Source organism: Anneissia japonica, unplaced genomic scaffold, assembly GCF_011630105.1.
Source record: "Anneissia japonica isolate Jap-2015-1 unplaced genomic scaffold, ASM1163010v1 scaffold670_len1213532_cov191, whole genome shotgun sequence".
Classification (NCBI taxonomy): Eukaryota; Metazoa; Echinodermata; class Crinoidea; order Comatulida; family Comatulidae; genus Anneissia; species Anneissia japonica.
The window spans coordinates 141085-161601 of record NW_022693499.1 but is presented as its reverse complement, the minus strand read 5'-3'; the positions used below and the strand labels follow the sequence as shown (position 1 = coordinate 161601).

General features: G+C 32.5%; 1 long non-coding RNA gene across 1 annotated transcript; it reads right to left on the bottom strand.

Annotated features, from left to right (window-relative positions):
• Positions 1-462: 462 nt before the first annotated feature.
• On the bottom strand, positions 463-13730 carry LOC117100747. The gene is made up of 3 exons (XR_004444169.1): positions 13241-13730; positions 9538-9738; positions 463-4670 (listed from the first exon to the last, which is right to left on the bottom strand). It is a non-coding gene; the product is annotated as an uncharacterized LOC117100747 (long non-coding RNA).
• Positions 13731-20517: the final 6787 nt, after the last annotated feature.

Below are 20517 nucleotides of genomic sequence, written 5' to 3'. Positions count from 1 at the left end.
GCAACCTTACAATATTATTTCCTAATTAATTTATAATGAGGTATGTACCAGAGGTTTTTTTTTTAAATGGGAATGTTTTTTCAGATCTCCAAGCATCTGGCTGTGAAATTTGAAACCTAATACTATACACCAAAGTTCAAACTAACCAAATTCCTCACAAAAATTCCAAAGCTATTAGTTGCAGTATTGTTGCCTTAGCTACAAAATAATTTGTAGTTGACTCATTTTGTGTGGCAAACAAATTCTTGAAAAGTACATAAATATTGGATGTAGAAAGCTGATTTGCTTCAGACCCACATAGGTAGCAATGTTTATCTATCTACAAGGATTCAAAAACACAAATGCATTTTAAGTTGTTAGTCGAAAGATAATACACTTTTTTTTTAATAACACACATTTTATAAGAACACCAAGGCTGAATTACTTTAAAGTAAAAGAACAAAATAAGAATTTAGGCTGGGGTAAAATGTCAAATGAGGTTTTTATTAAAAAACTGAAAAGCCAACATATCAGGTTAGTCACATACAATAACGTATTAATGTTTAAAAAAAGTTACTGTGTTTCAACATTATATACTCCTATGTTATACTGTCTATTAATAGATGGTAAAATAATAAAAATGTTCTACCAGTATCTTTGAAAAGTGCGTAAAATAAGAACGAAATACGAACAGTTTGAGCCTGAATTTGCAACAAAATAAGAACACTGAGCCTGGGCAAACTTGTACTGGTTCTTATAAAACAAAAGTGTGGTCTTGACTGAGGTTTTTGATTAAAATGATGGAGGAAATCCTCTTTTGCAACAAACCATCTCAGATCAACTTGGATGGTTTCCTCCGGAATACTCTTGACTTTTGTATAAAGATTGATAAGATTATCACATAAATTATGCAATGCCAATAAAACCAAATCTGGTATACACAGAAATAAGAGCTTTACTGTACCACCCTATTTCAGTGATTATAAAGGATTATGCCGACGCGATTCTATGGAAAACACAATGACACGACGCATGCACAACGAATCCATTTTTAATGACGATCTTTTCAGACTGCCAAGGACAGACGGCGTCGTGTCGTGTATCGCTCACAGGGAGCGGAGTTCGTTTCGTCGTACAATGCAGTGAGTGCCTGTCTTATGTCTCGATCAGTGACGACTGTAGCATGTACTTTTTTTTGGGGGGTGGGGGCTAAGCTATCCGACGGGGAACTGATTGAGATAAGGATAATTTTGGCGCCCAGCACCATCCGAGGGCTGTATGTCCGAGCTGGGGGAGAATCTGGGATGGGGTGTCCATTCCCCCCCCCCCTCCATAATGATATTTTTGTTTTAAATAGAGACCTCCAGATGGCTGGACTGACATGTTGACTGTGACTGACATGTTGGCTTGGTGTGGGCCTATTTTTTTTTTATTTTTTTAGTCCAACTGCCTGACGAGCTTTGGCCAGTGGAAGGTGGCTTGACCTGTCCAATGGGGTGAGGGGTGGGGAGGCTTAAGTATATTATTGAAAGTTTATTAATGTTTTGATCTTTTAAATGACTATATATAGAATTATCTGAGATGATTTGTAGCATGCTGCAGAAAAAGGTTTTTTGCATCCCTCCCCCTCTGTAAACTTACTAAGCAGATAGTATGACATTAAAGCAGTAAAAAACCACCTCATTACCCCAGCGACCCTGACACATTTTTTGCACCCCTCTCCATCTGCTTCTTTCCATGACATTCTAGCTAGATATACCAACACAGACAGGACAATCATGAATGTTAAATAGTATTACTAAAGAAATTGAATTTGGGAAAGTAAAGGTAAAATGAAATATCATATTTCAATTTAGTTTTATTGCTCTTTCATAGATAGGGTTAGATGCATATAGATGGCCTATTACTGACTCAGACTCTAAGTCTATACTTACTAGCCACAGGATACAACAAGCAAATATGAATAAATTTAAAACCAAAAATATGCATTTATTTTGTATGATTCTGTCTGCCCAAGTTCAAAGTACAGGTATTAATGCCATTAGTGCAATTAGGGAACCTAGTTATTAATGACACCATTTAAAATTTTAAAAACTAGGCAGTGCTGTACCTGCCAGTACATAGTTTACTTCTACTTGACTACCTCTTTTAATTAATATCCACAGACACATAAAAAGCTATACTTATTAAAAGCAGGTTGAAAGCAGTGTTGTGGTAATGCTCTGACACTTACTAAAAAGCAGATTTCAGTCTAGGGACCATTAGTATTCAAATTATCACATCTTTGCCATTTTGTTAAGGCCTAATCCTATTATAATTATTGTGTTATTAACTGGATTATTACTAGCAGTAGCTTAAGGATATAAATCTAATCAGGGAAGGGGAGAGGAAACTGGTAAAATTTTGGTCATATTCAGCAGTTCTGATTATTAGAACATAGGCAAATAATTTTTTAGAAGATAAATGTTTAATCAGTATTAGCCAGTGGTTACTTACCCTGCCCCTTCCACTAGAACCGCAACTGATTATAAGTAGTTCAGTTAAATTTGTTTATATATTTGTAATTAAGGTAGTTGTGCACCTGTTTATTAAATGCAGTGGCGGATTCAAAGAGGTCCAGTCGCCCCCCCCCCCCAAAAAAAGAAAAAAAATTCTCAAAATTATTTTTTTTTAAATGAATAAATAAATAAAATTATATATTCAAATTTAAGTCTTTGAGTGAGTAATTTTTCATACCTCAGCCCTAACCATGGTGTGGTTGGGGTTCATAGACCCTATATGTGTGAAGGTCCCCTCCCTGGGCCCCTCTATTGCAAATTCCTGGATCTGCCACTGAATCGGGTTCTGGATGCGTAATTTTGCTGATTTTTTTTTTTTTTTTTAGTCCTATAGGGCAAAACTGATGTTGAATTTTCAAGCTAAAAATAATGAAAACCACTGCATTGCCTCAATCTACAGTACATTTATTTTACACACTGTGTTGCGAATTTATGCATCCGGCTAAGTTTGCATGCCATATTCAAAGGTGAATATTTCCTTCCAATCTTATTAGCAACATCAAATGAACCATGTATCGTATTATTCATTATGATTAAGGTAGATATTTCCATTTTGTGCCATATATTTCAAGTAGTAAGCCTGAGTATGAAATAAAATCATTTATGGCTTTAGAGTATATTTATGACATAAAATGCATAAAGCTATCACTTTCACTGATCAAGTATTATTTTTTATGAATTGTCATAATTAATTTAGAGATGAAGTAATGAAATATCTAATTGAAATTCTGATCTAAAAAAAAAATACCATTTAATGTAAAATATGCAAGTTTATGAAAAATAACCATGCAAAACAGGCGCGGATCCAAGGGGGGCCCACCCAGCCTGGGGCCTCCCCCTTTTGGAAAGTCAAAAAAATAAAAAAGAAAAAGGAAAATTAAAAAAGAAAAATTGATCACCCAAAAGGCCTCAGAGATTATTTACGGGCGTCTACAACACAGAAAGTTCCCCGGACTGCCTAGAGTATTATTATCTTGATCGGCCCCACTTTTGGCCCCCCTTCTGGACCCCTCTTTCGGACATCTCTGGATCCACCCCTGCAAAATCACAATTTCAGGTCATTAAAAAACTTAATGTGTCAGAATATGCAATGCTTTCTGCTCAATACGTACGCAAGCTAGTTTTCACACAACCAGTGAAAACAGAGCCACAAAAGCTATATTTAGGTTGCATTCACAAATAAGGATGCAAGGTATGAAGTAAAAGACCATTTGTGCCAATAAATTCTCATTGAAATTTTTTCCAAATTATGCCTCAGTAAAATCATGGATCCTCCATGGTAAAATTATGTTGGTCTTTATTGTCAACATCAATTATAACATTCTCATTTCCTGGGCCAGCTGAGGCACCAGAAATTTGCAGACAAGGGGTCCAACGTGTCCAATTTAGGGGTCCAAACCAAGGCGACGACGAAGCCTCGGTCAGTGGCTTGGAATAAAAAAAAAATCCCTGTTGGGTTTCATATAGAGAGTTTTTATGTCTTACTTTGGTCCTAAATGTGCTTTCAGACCATAATATTAGGGATTTGCAACCAAAATAGCGTTATTTGGATAGGCAAATTATTGTTTATTTTTACTTTTGGTCTGATGACAAATGCCCCCCCCCCCCTGGCATCACCACTGCTCTGCTTTTGGCAGCCCTGCCCACTGACGTGCAATAGTGGAACACTTGTTTTTCGCTTGGGAGTGAAAAACTACAAACAAAACAAAAAAATATAATGTGTAAGGTCAAGTAAAAAAAAAGTTTGTTGAAAAAGTCCTTTTTCCTGTGAGCTACATATTATGTCAGCAAATTATTGATCTACGCAGGCCAAAGCATTGTAGTGGACTATGAAAAAGTTAACACTTAAAACTACCCACACTATGTTTTATGTGACAAATGTGTGTGAATTATCAATAAATACGCATGATGATGTCATATCATATCCATATATAGACATGATGATGCCATTTCATACCCATATATGGACAAATCACAGCTATATGTCACATTAAATTTGATAGTGACGATAAGAGCTTAATATAGGCTACTATTCTAAGAAGAATTGTTGTGCTACATATAAGTCCACAAAAATATAGTTTCCACTATCATCCTCTCGGTAGGCTTCTGAAGTTTATTTCTTCATAGCATTGGCTGGAAAAACAAAAACATAACAAGAAAATTAATAAAAAATACACCAAATATTTAAATAAATAATTTTTTTTTTAATAAAGTGGTAGCAAAGAATGGGTGGATGATATGACAAATAAATATTTTTACTTACACTAATAAAGTTTAATGTGATTATTATATGTATGTTTAACATTTGACATGTACAGTATAAATAGCATATTCTTATTGATGTTGTTAGCTGAGAAAGCAAAAACAAATGCTAACATAAATCAACTATATACAAATTAATACTTACAAAGCAAAAACATTAAAAGGTAAAAATCTTTAAAATTCCAAATATTTATTGTAATGTAAAAACTTAAGGTATCAAAATAATTGAAAGAATAAATCATTGTAACTTTTCTAAATAGCTATAGAAGCAGTGTTAACTTAGGTGAATGTTTGCAAATAATTATACTTATCATATTTGTTGTATAAATAATCAGATAACATCAATAAATTATCATGAATAAACATTATAAATAAGCCTATGTTATATCAGAGAGGTCAAAGTTTATAATCAACTGCATGGATGAATGATTTGCAAAGCGTTTTTATGCTTATTGTGATATTAATATTGATACAGGCAATAAAGTTTGTATGTGTCATGTTGATAGGCCCATCATCACTGAATATTATTCCAAACAACTCCTAGAATTCCCATCATGCAGTTCATATCATATGGCACCAATCTGAACCTGGCAGTTGTCCAATTATTTATGATGTGTACATGCAATATATGGTTGAAAGCAATCAGTATTCATATACATACACCGTATCAAATATGAAATATGAAAGGCTTGGTTTATGATCTGATAGTTTGGACGCAGTAGGAAGACATTCGTAATTTTTCTATTAAGAAAAAAGTACTCCGAAGGGTTTCTTAGAGGTTTCTGTCGTAAGGATATTTAAAAGTTTTGGGTGAAATAGATTCATCCCATTTTTTATTGCCTATTTTGGTATCAGTAACACTCACTCAAGTATTAAGGATGTTATTAAGTCAATTTCAATAATGGTTGCCAAGTTTTCAAGAGCTTTCATGAAATGTGATATGAAATGTAATTGAATAGACACCAACATTACAGAATGTTGAAAGGCTATTGGCAGTGAAAAGATGAAATACTAGATCTATATATTATATTTCTGACTATCATGCCTTGTTTTATGAGCACTAAAGCGTAACATATAATATTGAAGATTATTCCACGGAGAATCATATACATATATATCATTTATAATGCATTTAATATATTATGTATAGGCCCTATTCAATACTTACAGTTAATATTGAATTTTATCCGAAATATTATGTGTTTCATCCTATATATAAATTTGCTTTATATACCGTATCTTTATTGTAAATTTGAAATCGCTAATTCTATAATGCAGGTATAGTATTAGGAAGATGATAATGCATTGCAGTGGAAACATTGTCATTACCTGTTCTTTGAAATATTGATATAAGTGGAGTCTGAAATATTGATGTTCGGGCCCTGAATAATACTTTCAGTTCCATTTCCAAATTTCAACTGTATCATGTTGAATTGTTGACAATAAATATTCCTTGATTTCCCCTCTCATCTTCCTCTGTCTTATTTTCATCTGCAGTTACATCCTCATTTTCCCTATCATCTGCCTCATTTACAATGCCTTAACTCAATTTATCCTTTAATCTGCTTCTTTCCTTTCATCTTCCTACCTGTGTGTCCTCTCCTTTCCCCACTCATGTGGCTCTCTTTCTCTTTTTTTCTTAGTTGCCTCCATTCTTGCTCACATTCATCTTTCCCAACTCACTTCTCCCCCCTCTCATGTTCATCTTTCTTCCTTTCAAATGCAGTTTGCCTTTCTCCCTCTCCATTGCGTCTTCCTGTCTCTCGCAAGATCTTCGTTTTCCCCTCAATTGTCTCTTCTCTTTTCACTGACAGTTTCCTACTTTTCTCACCCTTCCTCTCTACCTCTTCCCTCTCACTTCCTCCCTTAAAAAATGAAGAAAAAAAAAGCGCGCTCTGCATTCTATGACTACCAATGGTTCTATTACAAATATGTACACCTAGTAAAATCTTGCATCGGATTATCACCACTGTTTTCGTTTTATAAGTCATTCATAAATAATTCAAGAAGCAAACTCTGCTAAAAGTACTATTTTTAGCTTTTCGTTTATTCAGGAATGTTATTTCTCGAAGCACTCAACATTTCATCACTTGATGTGGTTATTATTGCTTTCTGTCTGAGTGTGATATGCACGAGCAACTTTAGATTTTGTATACCTGATATATTACTATTCATTTTTATATGTGAATTATGCTGCTAGTATGTATATTTTATTTCTGCTATAATTTCATAATTTGTTTAATGTCTAAATTTTGCAGCATTCATGTTGTTCATTTATAAATAAATATGCATTATAAAAATCAATTGATTATTATAATATCAGTGTGAATAATATTTTACATAGTTGAGCCTATAATGTGTGACATAAATTTTTCTACATATGACATCTTTATGGGATGTATATATAATATTTATGTATTATATCTTCCACAATAATTATAAATTCAAATAAGGTTTGCTGCGTAGCACATGTAAACAATATAAACAAATGGATAATGGATTTTCGCCTGTAAATGGGAGCGAAGAGTTCCTGTTGGACGATTGTTATAAAAAAAAATTTTTTAAAATAAATAAATAATAATAACAGTGCTCGAATATGTACGAGATGTTATAATCATATCAAGCATAGCCCTTTAATGAAAAGTTCCTATAATCAGTTGTATAAAAAAAAGTGACTGGTGGGATTCGAACCCGCAACCTTTCGCTGTCAAGGCAAGTATCATACTCATTAGACCTACATATTTTTATGTAATGTATTGTACTACTGTATAACCTATTTTGAACTTGAACTTTTGGATATAATCAAATGCCAAACAGTATTAATTAATTGCAGGTTCATAGTTATTCAGCATAATCCTATGAATCTGTGAAGGGTATTAAATGACATGCTGTAGACGGCCTTAGACATCCATAATATATTGTAAATAATGTTTAACACCAATATTTGTTAATAAATATTGATTATGATGATAGATAGTAGCAGTTACTATGTGCAGAAGATTGTCTGACCACAAAATTTTTGTAGTCAGATTAAATGAACTGTTAGTGTCTGGACAGCTGGCCTACAATACTGTATATTATAATCTTTATATAAATCATAAGCAACTATGTACTGAAAATAAGACAAATTGTGTAACAGATTAGTGGCAGCCGTGACAACATGTGTTTATGAACAGAGGTGTTGGATGTATTATCCATTAACTAAGAGACATACACTTAGCTGTAAGTCTGAGAGATGTCGAATCAATGCTGCATATTAGCTGAGTTTTATAGCAATATAATATAGCATCAAAACAATGTTATATAGTTTTAATAATGATAATAATAATAGTATGATATAGATATAAAAAATAATATAGATATTGTAAAAGGTACAGGGAAAATATCACATTTTATAGTATATATATTCGCTGACAGAATAGGGCTTAATGTGAATTTATAAGATTATTATTATTATTATTATTATTATGCAAATTTCATTTTCAGAATCATTTTATTTCATTTGTCAACCTGAGAGAAAATAAAACACAAAATACAGTCAGATAAAATCATTCGCCACTTAGGCAACCTATACGAAGAATCTACTTGTTATATATGCAGTTCTCACATTATTATTATTATTATTATTGCTTTTTTTTTATAGACCCTTTTTATTATTATTTGTATTATTTTAGTAATTTTGATTATAATTATTGAAACTATTATTAACCTTAAGGCTTATTTTCATTATTATCATCATAGGATACCGAATTTACAACTAGTTTTCAAATAACCCATGTAAGTACAAGTGGTATATATAAACAAAAATAGAAAGAAGACAATTATATGAAAAACCAGGAGAGACGTGTAAGTAGATTTTGTTGCAGCAAACAATTCGCAGCGAAGATTTGTTGGTAAAGAGGATAATCAATTTGGACACATGTCAGTTGTGGATAGATGAGTACTCTCTTCTAATTCCAAACCACAAATTTCTGTTTCTGTCTAATGATGTTATGAAAGGTCAGTAATGTCTCCATGGTAATTGTTACTTTCAAAATTCCAACAACCAATGGGTTCATGAAATGAATAATTTTAATAATAATAATAATAATAATAACAATTGAAAAAAAATAATATATATTTCGAAAAATGTCCAACAAAAGCAAAAATAATAGACCTACCATTTCTATATTTTGTTTCCTTACCTGATGTTCCAGTTCCTGGAACTCGGTACTTGGGAGACAGGGTTGGCTAGTAAAGAGCACACCCACCCCAAATGTATTTGAAAGTATTGACCAAGGCCAATAAATAATACATGGTTGATTTCACGTTCAGAGTCAACTGGCATTATGTTTCGCAAGTTAGTCAGACAACTCACTAACTTAAGGATTTTTTGAGACCAACTACTTAGTTTATGGAGGAAAATTCTTGAGTACTCCCAATCAAATCAGAAGGCGTGGAATGTCTGTTTTGCAAGGACCCATAAGTTGGCTAGTAATCAATTTAAGAATTCTCAAAATAAAATATCTGTAACTCAGTCAAACGAATCTGTCTCATTTGAATGTTTAAGGTTATATTTTTTTATATTTTTTAAAATATATTTTAACAATAGACCCTACATTATATACATAAATAAGCAAAGAAATGTAAAAATAAAAAATAAACAAAATAAAAATTTTAAATGGATATCATTTATTGTTCTGGTGTTAGTGAGGCAGAATGCTTTACTGTTTAAAACTTGGATTTTAGCTTGAATTACCGTAAGTGTGGTGTCTCGTACACTCTGCCTAGATGGCCTACATAATGGGTTTCTCACAGATAAGCTTGCATTTGCTGAATCGTAGAAGCTTGACATTAATTTGTCTTCTTTCGTGAATTCTTTCCACATTTTACAGTTTGATGATTTCTCATCTAGCAACAGGACATGTTCAACTATATTTTAATGGTTTCCTTTTAAAGCCTGTCGAAGAAGGAAAGCTGAATAAGGCCAAGTCAAAAAATAATAGTTTATCATCTGAACAGTTTGTAAAAAATAGGAAGTAGGAAGTTATGTTTTTTTTTTTGGTCGTAAGCTTTTCCAGATCAAGTCTTAATGCTGGCTACTGAATCTAATTTACACAAGCCAAAGTAGTGGATATAACAATTTACCGGTTCATTTGAGAAACTAAGAGCATTGCTGTGTTGAATGAAAATTTTATAAAAATAATGACAACTTAAAACAAACATTCAAAAATTCAAACAGAGATAAGACAACTAACATTGATTTTTACTGGGCCTATTATTTTTATTATACAGTATATAAATATATAAACAAAATGATTAAATAATAATAACAGTATTTGAATAGAATATCATAATCGTATAAAGCATACCGTTATCCATTCAACAAAAAGGTCCTTTTTCAGTTGTATAAAAAACAAATTGTCTCTGGTGGGATTCCAACCTGCACCCTCTTGCCGTCAAGGCAAGTGTCATAAAATTAGACCACAAAGACCTGTATTGTATAGTCATATTATTATTCATTTCATTCATTTTATTTTATTTCACACAACGAAAAATACAATATAAAATTCTTCAGAAAGGTAAATAAATAACAAGGGCAATGTAATCAAATTAAGTAAAATTAACAAATTATTAAATTACAGTAAATGATTATTTTTATTATTATTATTATTATTATTATTATTGTTTATTATTATTATTATTATTATTATTTATTATTATTATTATTATTGTTATTATTATTATTATTTTTGTTATTGTTATTTTTACATGTTTTCAAGGTTACTACACACACCATTTCCCTCATCAGACGTTTTGCTTCATGCGATATTGCTTTTTAGACCTACTTGTCAAGTTGATGTATTTTTAACGAGTAACCAATGATGCATATCTAAAGTTCACATCACATCCGCTTGTGCTATTACCAATAAGCATATCTGCTCAATTGGTTGGAACCAGAATTAAAACTAAAAAAGGAATATCATGGTAAAAGCAGTAGCAATTTGCCTCAGGTCTTTCTTCACCAAAGAACAGTTGTCTCACACTTAATGGTTCGTTACTCATGCAATACCGAAGATGTTGTTAAAAAAAAAAATAAGGGATGTCTCAACAATTTTTCAGTTGCTTAAATAAAATATTTTTTTTTTTTTTTTTTTAAATTATATTGAAGGTTCCTTTATCCCTTTATTTCCTTATTTCTCTCTCCCTCTATGACCAGTCTCCCGTTTCTCCATCCCTCATCAATCCAAGCATTGCACTCATACCCATTTATTCCTCTATTCAATCTCCTTCCCTTTGCTTTCCTTTTCTTCTTTGAGCAATATTGAATTTTTTTTTTTGCCTCTCTGAATTCTATCAAAAGACATTATGACTCCTAAAGTAATTAATACTTAATGATTACTTTAACCATTATTTTTTATTTATTATTTATTACAGTAACTAACTGTAATCTGTATTAAGCTAATGAACTTAAATGTTAATTGTAAATAACCCAAACAACTAAACTAAAACTAAGAACAAAAATGTGAATGTGTGTTTCTACTGAGAATCAAGATAAAAAACGGTTCTGTTATAATTGGCTGGTAATAGGTTCAAGAAAGACTAATAATTGCATCACGTTCTTGGCTTGCTGGACATGCAGTGGGTATCTAAGAGTCTTTAAATTTAGGGATGATGGGACGAAGTGGGGGATGATGATTAGATGAGTGAGAGCTACACTGCAAAATAAGGTGATTTTAGGTGATTTTTAATTACTTGACCATGATTTTTTGTGGGGTACAATATTACAGGTCTCCCTCTAATTAATGACTCCTCCAGTTAAAGACCACTTTTCTGACCCAAAGTAACAAGTTTCTTTTATCTGCTAAAAACCATGGAAATACTGGTCCCAGAACAGATCTTTAATTGGTAGGAAACTTGCAAAAACATCCAAAATCTGTCTTTATAGGCCTACATGGTCAGCTGATCATTATAATGTAATGTAAATCCTGAGGTGACTATCCTGTAATTGGCTGAATGTTATAATATACTGTTAAAGTCCCAAAAAGTGTCTATCTGTGATTGGTTGAATGTTATAAATATACTGTAAAAGTCCCAAAGCATCTAACCTCTGATTGACTGAGTGTTTATATATACTGTGAAAGTCCCAAAATGTCTATCCTGTGATTGGCTGAATGCTTAGATACTGTATACATCCTGAGGTGGCTATTCTGTGATTGGCTGACTGTTAATTTATACTGTGAGCATCCTGAGGTGTGTATTTATCCTGTGATTTGCTGAATATTTGAATATACTGTATACATCATAAACAGTGGCAGCGCCAGCGGGGGGAAGCAGGGGCTTAAGGCCCACCGGACAGGTCAAGCCCTCCCCCCATCGGACAGAGCTCGTCGGGCAGTCGGACTAAAAAAATATAAGACTATATGCCTACGCCAAGCCCAACGCATGCCTGTCACAGTCTGAGAATGGCATTTCTGGCCATATCCAGACCTCTCCTTTAAATAATATCATTTGGGAGTTGGAACACCCTATAAAACCGTTCCCCCAGCTTTGGCCTAAGAGCTCTGGTCCCCCCTGTCGGACAGCTCAGCCCCCCCCCCAGAAAATACACCCAGAGCGGCCACTGATCATGAAGTGTATATTTGATGATTAGCAGAATATTAAAATATTCTTGTTGTGAGGAAACTCTGGTATTTCACTTGATTGAATCCATGATCTTGTGGTTGGAAGATGGCAGCTTAATCGCAAAACCACATTTAACTTAAATAGCAATTGATCTAAAAATACCTATTTATAGCCTGTTTGTTATGCAAGATAAGAAATATAAATAATATATAAGGTGTCTTTATTTTCATAAGCAAAACAGAACCTATGATATACAATATTGTCCTTGAATATGCAGTAATCAAAATATAAAAAGAGAATATTATATTGTTTTCCTTTAATCACAAAGTATTTAAAGTAGTAATTATGTAAGTACGATAGTTTTAAGTAACAAGTCAAATTTAACTCTCAAAATGAAATACATAATGGATGTTCCCATTATCATCATCACTTAAAGATTTTTCAAATGTTGTCATTGGTTCTCTTGACCACAGTTCAAAAATAGAATGTATGATTATTGGTCCATTAGTTCTATTGGTCCATTATTTCAAACAGTTTTGTAGAAGTTAAACAACAAGTTTAATCAGACACAGAAACAAAGTAAACAAGGTGATTAACATAGTTTAAGGTCAAATGCATTAACTGAATTTGGTGTAGATTGGTAATATCAATTCAATTTACTCGATTAAGTGCACCTAATCTCATCTAAGTTTGTCAGATCAATATTGTAAATGGCTATTTTCTTTAACATGTAACATTAATATTCTTGACCTTAGCCAACTTTGCTGTCTATATTCACAGGGGTCAATCAGTCAACATAGCACCCTCCGTTCAGATCAGCAGACAAAAGCACGTACCTTATAAACATTACTCCGAGCCTAATCCAATACATTACACAGCGAGGACTGCAGCAGGCTGTATTTATCAACTACGCGTGTCTCCACTGACCGTATTGGCTTTGTTCATACAACAATCAGTGTCTTTAGTCAGAGGACAAAGCTCATCGACGTTGGAGGAGGAACAAAACACATAAGGCTTTTATCAACGTGCCAGGAAATGCTCAGCGTGTGTATTGCTCCCAATGTCTTCCTCCGATAATTTCCTTTACCAGCCACCAACCTTTGGGATATCTTTACACCAGGATGAACTTAACAAGTTTCCTACACCGTATTTGGGGGAAATAGTCCTATGTAATATTCAGTGGTTTGAATAACACTGCATCCTATTTTATTAGTTGTTATTCTAGCACTTTTCTTTAGTTCTTGTTTAGTTTTTTATTTAATTCTTGTTTAGTGATTATATTTAGTTCTTGTTCAGTACTTGCATCTAAGTGCTAGACTAAAAGTTGAAGATTTAGTAGTACACTATCAATAATAATGTAATAGTGATAATAATAACAATAATAATAATAATAATAATAATAACAATAATAATAATAATAATAATAATAATAATAATAATAATAATAATAACCCAAATCTTTTTTGCGCATTCTGCAGAGAAAAGCCTTAATGTGCTTTACAACAGTAAATAATTTTGATTTAAACTACATAAACTAAAAACGTGTGCTATCGGCACACAGTTCCGATATGCATGTGCATTATCAGAATAAGTGTCCAGAACAGGGCTTCACCCACCGATGTCGAAACAACGTCGCTGTCACACCCGTGTGCACACAGACATTCTGTTAGGCAGTTCTGGTCTTCAGTAGCTTCCACCTTGGAATAAGCCCTTGGCTCTACTACTGTGCACTGCAAAAGACGACAACGTTGTCTCAAGTAAGTAACTGGTGGGGCCCAGCTCATCAATATTAGTCTATACAGCTCATCATGCTAACAGGCCTCTATGAGCTGCACATTATTACCCCACCAGTCTTTAGATCTCTGGAACACATGCCTGGCTTCTTGTACGAACCCTCAGTTTCACGGAAGATGACGTCATCAATATTAGTAGTGTACTGTTCAGCACTTTAAAGAGACTTGCTTTTTTCAGTTTGGCCTCAAGTAGTCTGAAATGTATGTATCATAACCATGATATTCATCTATTGATTGGCTATTCAAATGAAGTTTAATCATCAAGCTATTATTACAGTTCCATGGTCTAATTAAGAATAATATTAAAACAACATGGCTAAGAAAATTAATAAAAATAACACAATTTTGTTGTTCAATCATAGCATTTCATTTTGTTGAAAAGACTGAAAATGTTTCGTTAAAAATATGAAATTTTAAATATATATTTAAACGTGTATAGATAAATTGCGTTGGGTGAAAATACAATTATGAAAGTCCTTCATCAATATAGATGAATGCATTTTGCAAGGCACAGATTTTAAATTGAATTATGATCCATTAATTTTGCCATAACACATGTATACCAATCATAGTATTGCATACCATAATTCTTAATAAGTCCCATATAAGTCCTGGCTACAATTGAATAAGCATATATCCTTATAAGAAAATTTTCACATGCAGTTTCCATTAATTAATTATCAATTACGGTATTATTTTTATCAAAACATCCTAAATTTCTAAGCATAAAACAGTGGAGTAATTAAATTTGTCACAGTTAATGTTTTACAAATTTAAGTACCATTGAGACCGGGATTCAGACACTTGGTATACATCAGCTATTCCTAATTATTAATCTCAAATAAATTGCCAGACTTATTATTAAGTTGGTACAGTACCTAATTAAAATCAAATTAATTATTATTGACAAAATATAACTGTCATTTTAAACAAATTAAGATTGGCCTTGTTTTTTATTAAAAAGCTGACTTGTAATTCTCTATTTCACCAAAGAAACGTTCATGTTATCACTTTTTTGGGATCTGTAAATACATGATAAACTTCATATTTTTTTTTATTACTATGTACCTAATTATCATAAGTTGTAAACTGTGCCACCTGTAGGCACCGCCCCTGGTTGCAGGGTTTTGCTTACCATAGGTCTTATGTACTCTGGCTGCTAAAAAACAACTCCACTAAATCCAAAATTAAACTTCATTTTAAAGCACTGTTTGCCTTTTCACATCATGCAATGAGTGGAGGTATTTAATGATGTCATAAAGCAATAGTGTATTACTGTATGGCATGATGAGGCTTATTTTTAACGTATCATTTTACTTTTTCCTAAAATGTAATTACTCCATGGAGAGATAGAGAATTCTATGAAATGGGTTGTTCTTTATTTACCTTTGAGTAAGAATGGGGAAAAAAATGAAATAATAACAAGTCGTTGCCCAGAAATGTAAAATCCATAGATTTTATTGATTATGATTACTTTATAAATAGTAGGCCTAATCCCTTTTCCATTTTGTTGGTTGTGTTGAGTTTTGTTTTTGTTTTTGTCTTTTTTTTTCTATCCTTTTTTAACTGACTCTTCAATCACTGTAGTGTTTATAAACTTAGTAATTTCTCATTAACACCAGTCAATCATTATATTGGTAAACAACATTGATCTTTACATCTATGAAATAAACACCTCATTAATTTCTGTAACAATCATGCATTTCTAATCTGTTCCTACACTCAGACATGGAGGATCTTTACTGTAAACATAATATAAAAAACTAGTAATTATAAATAATAGTAATGAATTTTTGCCTTAAAACCTGTATTAACACAGCTGTTCTTCTACAAGGCCATTGACAATAAGTTTAAAATAAAATGTAAATCATACTAAACATCAAAAATAAAACATGCATTTTGAGAGTGTTTCAAGTTTTTAAAGTGAGCATTTTTTTTGTAAAAATCAGTGGGCCTGAAAACGTAGACATCATCATTGGTGAAGAAAACTTTCCTAAAATGCCAAGAGTTCACCATTCCAATTCCCCAAAAAAAATCAAATTGTCAGCCCTTCTAAAAGCCTTATCAATATCATATGTTTTGTTTTAAAATATCACCACATAATCTGATTCAAAACAATTAGCAAAACTTAATGGATTTAAATCGAACACAAAATCGGAAAAAAACTAAACAATTTTACAAGTGAAATGAACACAATTTTAACTGTTTTTGAACCAAGAGTTCCGATGGGACCATTTATATCTATAGATATTTATGTAATATAAAACAATGCTTAAAAGCTTACTGGTACAAAAAAATCTATTTTTACACAAAAAAAGGCAGTTGCTCTCCATATGTAAATAAGATTTTAGAAAAATACTGATGCTTTTTCTTAGATCAATGAATTGTGTTGTTTTTGCATTATTTTCTTTTAGGTAATGAGTGCATATCCACCCCAAAAATAAATTTTAAAAATGTCTCTATTTTCTATGACCTTAAAAGAGACAAATTTGCACAATAGTAGGCCTGTATAGGCTCTTCTATAAAATTAAGGGTAAGTGGAAAACATGTTGATATTTTTTTTATAATTTGGTTAACATATAAGATAATTATTCCACTTGTAAATAAATGGCAGGATTTCATATATTATAGATGACCCTGTCAATAAAATGACTACATTACCAAAGGTAATAATATGTCGATATTTAGAATGGGATCTCACCTCCAATACATGCATTCTTCAAATAAACAGGCAATGAGTGTCATTACTGATTTTTTTTGTCCCCTTGTTACATCATGGCCATTATATTTAGAGAGTTCCATGAATGTAAACAAATTGTAAATAAAAGAGCCAAATTTTTTTTAATGTGGCATGAAAAAAGAATGATGATTTAGTGGCCAGCAAAAGACATAATGTGCCTGAATGTTGCTAGCTAGTACTCACGGTCACAAATGTATTCTACTGTATAGTTTAAATTTGACTCCAACTGAACTTTAGAAAGAATAAAAAAAAAAAACGATAAGAGGTTTGTTAACGGATGTCTTTGTTTTTAATAAACGAGAACGCCACTAGCGTCAGCTCCAATTTTGGTTATCGGGATAGTGAGAATTTTCCAGTAACATAATGCACTAGATCAGAATAACTTCCACCTAAGTGTAAAGTTTCAATGTATTTTAGATAAGAGTAATGTGTTCTCCTTTATCTCAAACGAGACTAGGGAGATGAAAATGAAAAAAAAAAAAAAAAAAACAATTTGCAATTATCACCTCAGCCATATAAATTAGTTTGGTAAATTTGATATATGTTCTTACCTAATAGATATAATCTTTCAATACTGAATTATTGTTTCAGACCATATCTTCAGACCAAGTGGCACTATTCTCCTATTTTCATTGGATATTTAAAATGTGAGCCTTTAAAGCAGGGGCAGCACTTAATTCTGTTGTATAACTTGTCCCCACCCCCACTGGTTGTAGCACTGCTACCAGTAAGTTCTACTAATCTCTAATTGAGTTATTGTTAGCCTAATGTGTTTTTTGTTATTTAAACAGTTTATTGATATTGTAGTTTTATGCATAGTATGTTATCTTAGTCAAAACAGATAAAATCCAATTATATTGCTATCTGTAATTGAAAATATAGATCACAATGCCTTCAACTTGTGATAATGGATTCCATTGTAGCTTTTGCCAGATATCCTGTAATAGTAAGAGGTTAACATTTAAATTGTTAACATTTTAACAAATTTCCTAAATTAAAATTATATATGATTTACTGTAAGTGTAAAGTATGAAAAGAGATTAAATATGCTTTGATATATGAACTTCTCATGGTGACTATAAGTATACAAAACACAATATAGCAAAATTGTTTTTTTTTTTATAAACAGAAAAACAGCATAATATAAGGCTGTCGAATATATATTAACATGAGAGAGTAATTGTGAAGTAAAGTGTAACAATATCCTTGCATGATCCTGTGAGTTATCAATTTATATATCTATCAATAAATTTTGATTACTGCAAGTGCCAAGCCATTTTATAGACCTCACAAATTGAGGAGAGTGTGCAGCTTAGCTCAGTCGGCTAATCCGGTGGTAGCCACTGTGTGTGCGCTGAACCGTGGAGATCTCTAGGTCCCCGGTTCTATTCCCATCGCTGCCTCTCCTTGTGTTTCAGCAGGAGGGCTGAAATACAAGTTACAATAGCGCACCGTCTTTCGGATGAGACGTTTAAGCCGTTGGTCCCATGTGCATTTATGGCCCATGTGCACATTAAAGAACGCAGTACACTCTTCGGAAAAGAGTAGGGGATTGTCCCCCGGGGTACTGCCTAATCACTACCAGAAGGACCCCACTGGAAATAAGTCTTCTTCTAGAGCTATCCTTGGTGTTTACACCAAATAAATCCAATCCAATCCAAATGCATTCTCTATCATAAGTTAGGATACTATATAGCCTTACCATAAATAATTAATACATTGTAGGGAAGAATAAAGCTTTAAAAATCAGGATCTTTGGGAGTATGGATGCATTTTGTAGAATCAATCCATGGGATTTAATTGCAAATTTGGTATTCAAATAATACACAATAGTTTAATTTTTTCTCTTTATTGTATCTGAGCCACCGTGGACCAGTAGATAGGCCCATTAGGGTTCTAATGAACCTACTGACAATGTCGGTCATTCAATATAGTTGAATGTCTAATGTCGGTTTTTCTTCACTTGTGCAGCATATATAAAAAAAAAAAACCAAAAAGAAAAGGGAGAACCTTCTCTATTCCCCTTTCCCACTAGCATCTACCACCGGTTCATTATGCAAAGCTAAGGCTGAGTAGCACACTTCCTCCCAGTCAAAAGATCAATAGGATAGGACAGTAAAGTTAAACTACATAATTATTTATTTTTGTGACAGTTGGTTTTTCCACTTTTTGTTAATTCCACGTTTGGTTTACTGTTAGTATTTTCAGTTGATACTGATCATTTTAATATTAATTTTTGTAACTGTCAGGGGCGGATCCAGAATTTTTCAAACGGGGTGGGGGTGGGGGCACGACAGTTTCGGAATAGATAAGTGAGAGCACATAACATTAATATGCATTGAAATTTTTTTTAATTTAGTGGCAAAATGTGGGCGGGTGTTGGGGGGGGGGGGGTATGTGCTCCCATTCCCGCTACTGGATCGGCCCCTGACTATGATGCAAAGTGAATAAAATAAGTGAGAATGAGGTGTGTTGTAGAGATAATATATCAAGGTTTTTATATTTTTGCTTACTAAATGTATTACTGTATACCGTATTCTTAATAAAGTATGAAAGCAAAGTGTTAAGGCCCTATAAAAAATATTATTAGTTTATCACCCTATCTGGGCAGGAAAAGTGATGAGGGAGGGAGGCTTTTTTTTTAAATTTTTATTTTGCTAAAGCCAAATATTACCCTTGGGTTGTTTGCTGGTGCATTGATATTCAAAGTAAAACATGATTTAGATAATGCAAACAATATCTACTAACTATTTAATAAAATAAATAAATAAAATAAAATTTCAAAAAATTTCAAAAAAATTTTTTTTTTTCCAGTACCATAGAAGGCATGTGCGCGAGGGTGTAAACTAATAATTTTTTTTTATTGGGCCTAAAGCAAAAATGGTTAATTCAAACTTGCATATATTTCTAATATTGAATCAGCATCCCCTAAAACTGTTGATTTTGAGTGAAAAAAGAAAATTACATTCATACTTTAAACCTTGGAGTGGCATTTCCGGCCATCTAGATGCCTTAGCCAAAAAGGTTTCCAAGTCAGCGCTAGTCACGACCCTCCATCTGTAAAAGTCTCTCCCTGGGTCTCTGTCTCAAATTGCTAAATCTGCCACTTACAAGGTCTTAAAGATACTATTTGTGTTAAAATTTTTATTCATTAACCCCTAAACACTGGCAGTAGGCTCTCTCTTTAAAATTTATTATTTAACATTGTTGTCTTAAAAAATATAAACAATGATAAATCATTCACTGTGGACTAGTAATTGTATTCCCAATGTCAGTATGTACATGTATTGATAGTTGTATTTGTATAATCAGTTTTATATTGTGAGGGTCTAAAATTACTCTGTAAGCATTGCCAATGATGATATGTATTGGTAAGATCACAACATTTGTTTACTATTGAGATTAGGCAGAATTCGTCAGAGGACCTCTAGCTTGTACTTATGAATATTAATTAGATCACCAAGAATTGAATGAGAAAAATAGCCATGGAACTGCAGTCTTGGTGATGATGTATTAATTATTTGTGAACGATTTTAAAAGGCATGGTATATAATTGAACTCAATGGTATATCGATGGGCC